General features: G+C 42.9%; 1 long non-coding RNA gene across 1 annotated transcript; it reads right to left on the bottom strand.

The window, feature by feature from the left end:
- Positions 1–3,387: 3,387 nt before the first annotated feature.
- LOC138647132 (uncharacterized) lies at positions 3,388–3,891 on the bottom strand. The gene is made up of 2 exons (XR_011314897.1): positions 3,841–3,891; positions 3,388–3,514 (listed from the first exon to the last, which is right to left on the bottom strand). It is a non-coding gene; the product is annotated as an uncharacterized lncRNA (long non-coding RNA).
- Positions 3,892–4,749: the final 858 nt, after the last annotated feature.

The following is a 4,749-nucleotide window of genomic DNA, read 5'->3' on the forward strand; positions in this document are numbered from 1 at the left end:
CTCTTCAACATATTAATGATCTGGTAGAAGGTTTACACAGTAAAATATCGATATTTGCAGATGATACAAAACTATGTAAAGCAGTTAATACAAGAGAAGATAGTATTCTGCTACAGATGGATCTGGATAAGTTGGAAACTTGGGCTGAAAGGTGGCAGATGAGGTTTAACAATGATAAATGTAAGGTTATACACATGGGAAGAGGGAATCAATATCACCATTACACACTGAACGGGAAACCACTGGGTAAATCTGACAGGGAGAAGGACTTGGGGATCCTAGTTAATGATAAACTTACCTGGAGCAGCCAGTGCCAGGCAGCAGCTGCCAAGGCAAACAGGATCATGGGGTGCATTAAAAGAGGTCTGGATACACATGATGAGAGCATTATACTGCCTCTGTACAAATCCCTAGTTAGACCGCACATGGAGTACTGTGTCCAGTTTTGGGCACCGGTGCTCAGGAAGGATATAATGGAACTAGAGAGAGTACAAAGGAGGGCAACAAAATTAATAAAGGGGATGGGAGAACTACAATACCCAGATAGATTAGCGAAATTAGGATTATTTAGTCTAGAAAAAAGACGACTGAGGGGCGATCTAATAACCATGTATAAGTATATAAGGGGACAATACAAATATCTCGCTGAGGATCTGTTTATACCAAGGAAGGTGACGGGCACAAGGGGGCATTCTTTGCGTCTGGAGGAGAGAAGGTTTTTCCACCAACATAGAAGAGGATTCTTTACTGTTAGGGCAGTGAGAATCTGGAATTGCTTGCCTGAGGAGGTGGTGATGGCGAACTCAGTCGAGGGGTTCAAGAGAGGCCTGGATGTCTTCCTGGAGCAGAACAATATTGTATCATACAATTATTAGGTTCTGTAGAAGGACGTAGATCTGGGTATTTATTATGATGGAATATAGGCTGAACTGGATGGACAAATGTCTTTTTTCGGCCTTACTAACTATGTTACTATGTTACTATGTTACTATGTATGTTACTGGGATACCAGAGATTATTGTCCTCTATCTGCCTCAACAATGTTCCAGGGGTCCACAGAATGGTCCCGTGAACGTTAAGTTGGAACACTTTTAACTCAGGAAATCTGAGTCCCACTTTACAGCATCAGTCCCACTTTACAGTCGGGGCACGACATTTACAGAATATGTGCTGGGGGTCGGCCTTTTATAATATTCCAGGTAATCCTAATCCCTATAAACCATGTAAATACAAAAATTCCCAGCAAAACAAAGGCAAAACCTTCAGTACAATATAGATTAACGTATTTCAACGGATGTTCACCATTTTTAGTACTATTTTCCATATGACAGAAACATCAGTATTTAGTTAGGAGCTCTGTTTCTAATACATGCGTTTTGGGTGAAAAACCTGACTGTCTGGACTCTGATGGATATATTCGGGATTGTAATTCAGGTCTCGTGGAGAGTGGTTTAGATGAGAATCACTTATAAGGGTACGGATATTCACATACCAAAATGTCCACCTAATTTTCCTTGGGCCATCTTATATGTGGTGGATAGGTCTTCCGAAGCACTTTGTGCAATAGCCATTCACCATAAAGAACACGATTCTCGTCTGTTCTCTTCCTAAAACATGCACAACCCACACAAAATCCGCAGAGCATTTAGCACAGTTGTTTCACTTGCAGCCTCCCCAAATATCAGTTAGAAGGATAACAAATACTTGGTTTCAGCTTATCGCATTCACACATGTGACTATGTGTTTTACTTATTAGCGTTCCTGTTGCTTTATCCTGGTACCAGTTGACCAAGGATCACACCTAATTGGACTCCCTTATACAAGCAGGATTTTTATTCTTAAATTCTTTGCATGCATTCACACGGCATGCAGAGTCCGAGCAAGGAGTCTCATATATCAATCACCTTGTTTCACACACATTTATTCACACAGCTACCTGGCTCTCACGTCTTTCCTTATCTGTGCACTATGACCTGCCCTTCCTTGCTGCCTGCTATCACCTCTGTATTCTCTAGTGCCCTCTGAGGGATATATGTGTCTATCTCTTGAGACAAGTTCCCACAGGGTTTTGAACAGTTGGATATGTGACTGTGAAAGCTGTATGTGCTACTTATGTCAAAGGAAAGGGGTCTTCAGTGATATAGGAAGTTAGCTAACAATTACCACCGGGGTATTTAACAATTCCGCGTAGTCTAAAACTGCCAGATAAATTGCTAGAATATCTGCTTCCACAACACTTTCACTTTAACAACAATCATTTCAAAACCGTCTCACAGAAAAGTTCGGTGACGTTAGTCAAACATTAACTAAAGAGTAACAATGGACTTCGGACCTCACACTACCAGAGATCTCTGTACAAGTGAAAGCAATTACCATTCAAGGAATTCTCTTCCTACATGAACACATTGTAACAACTAACTTTACAATTCTAAAGTATGCAAAACAAAACCGGTTAATTAATCTCTAATCTCACATTTATATACAGAATGAATTCAAAACTTCAACCATGTGTTAGTATGCCTCCTGCCAGCAAACCATACAAACAGACAAAGGACAGCCTAAACTAGCACTGGTGTCAGATACTGCGAATCCCTGACAACAAAACACTTTTACAATTTATCAATCTATATGCCAGCCTGATTTGTAGAAATAAAAAGTCTATACCTGGGCGAAACACACTTTAGGTAGACAGGGAGAGAGCAATCACTCAGTCACATCAATACGGTAATTGTAATTACCCTTCCACCCTTATAGAACAAAACCTATGAACTTATGCTGCAGCCAAAACATCATCACCTTAGCCAGGTGATGTCCGGTGGGCACTCGCAAAAAGTCACCAACCACTTAGAGGTTGTAAAATCACTCAGAGTAATCAAGCCGTTACTCCCACTTGCCCCGAGAGAGACACAGTTCAGACTTCTGCGACCATCGGTCAAGCTGAGAACAGGACCGGAACCAGAGTGACAGTGAAATTGCTCAGTACGTCTCCCTATCTTTTTCAGGCTGGCTGAGGTAAACAATCACGTATGCAAACAAACAAAACAGCAAAGCAGAGAGGCAAAAACAGATAAGGCAGACAATTAAGGAAATCTTGACCAGGGTGGGTTTTTGGTGCTAGGACTTGTCAGAACGGTCACTATGTCCGAGTCTGACAGCCGACTGACCTTTATCTTAGCACGGAAACACTGGAGGGTTATAGGTAAGATGAATGATTTTCTTACCTAGTAGGAGGTGCACTTCTCCACCCTCGAGTGGTCCGGTCCAAGATTGGAAGTCTTCTTTGCGGCTGGTCAGGTTCGAACTTTCTCCTAGCCCCACGTTGGGCGCCAACTGTCAATTCTAAGTATAAGAAAAATCAGCCGCACTCAAATGGTTGAAAGTTCAGCACACTGTGTAGTTTCTTTATTAACACAAACAATAAACATCACCAAGTGCTTTTTTAGGAGGTAAATGGGTGGCGGACTATTCAATTCGGGTAGCGTTTTGACCCCAGCGGGTCTTTATCAAAACCTCACTGTAAAACAGATACAAACATATAAGTGAACTGTACATGTAATATATTAAAAAGAACCGAAAAAAAAGGGAAAACAATAACAAAAACTACAATAACATCAGGTCCAAAATTAATAATGGTACTAATTGACAGCTGTAACAACAGTACTCTGTCCCATACAATTACAAGAACATGCTGTGGAGACCCTATCATAGGGGTGGAGAGTCCCCCATTTTTTGCAGGTAGGAGCAAGGCTATTCCAGGGAAACAGTTACATAGAGCACATATATAAGTCTAAAACAGGAAAACCAGGTGCAGCGATCAGGTCGCTGATGAAATGCACTGACCTTATGCCAAAGAGGTAGAGGAGAGGAGAAAGAGCTGAGTTCCCATAGGGCTAAGGGGAAGTAGAGAGAAGGGAGAGAAAACAGCAGGGAATAAGCAAATGACCAGTAAAACAAGTAAGCCACTGTAAGCAAGAGGAGAGAGACTTAACAATTAACAGCTCTGGTGGAGTTGTGTGGAAGCACGTCCGCCTGGTGGGTGATGTAGGAGCAAATGTGTAAGGCTGCGAGTATTTATACACAAGACCCATACGGTCATATCCGGGTCTGTGCAGTGGCTCAGACTGGGAAAGAGGCTAGGAACGCTGTGTATTCAGACTGAGTCTGCGCTGTGGCCACAGAGTAGATGCCAGCAGCGTGATAGTCCGGCGCCTGCGTAGTGTGCTCAGGGAGATATGCAGAGCTACTGCAGGTTAGGGCGGAGTCCAAGTAACCAGCTTGGAGGGCTAAGGGAGCGTATGTAAAGGGAGAAGTTAGGGAGCGTGTATAAAGAGAAAACAGAACATGAGAACAAGAGGCTGGGAACTGGGTGTATGTGTATTGGAGGTATAGATGGAAGTGTCCCAGAGTCAGCGAAAGAAAAAGATGAAAAAAGGAAAAAAATAAAAAGATATGAATAAAAAAATATAAAAAATAGTAATGAAGAAAAAGAGAAGAGAGGAAGTTGTGTATGCTTAAAGCAAGCAGAGTTGGGGGCGTGGCCTAACTGCCGATGGAGTAGGTTGCACAGAGCGGGAGCTCCGCAGCCAGGAACCTTAAAGCGGCCCATATCTACCTCCTCAATGTCCTCGTTCACCTCCGCGATATCGGTACCGGCTCCCGGTGCGGTGGTGAGTGTATGGGGAAATCTAAAGCGGGCGCCCGTGATCCCTCCAGGAGAATTCCTGATTTCTTTGCGACCACCCCACAACC

The sequence above is a fragment of the Ranitomeya imitator genome, chromosome 8 (genome assembly GCF_032444005.1).
Source record: "Ranitomeya imitator isolate aRanImi1 chromosome 8, aRanImi1.pri, whole genome shotgun sequence".
Lineage (NCBI taxonomy): Eukaryota > Metazoa > Chordata > Amphibia > Anura > Dendrobatidae > Ranitomeya > Ranitomeya imitator.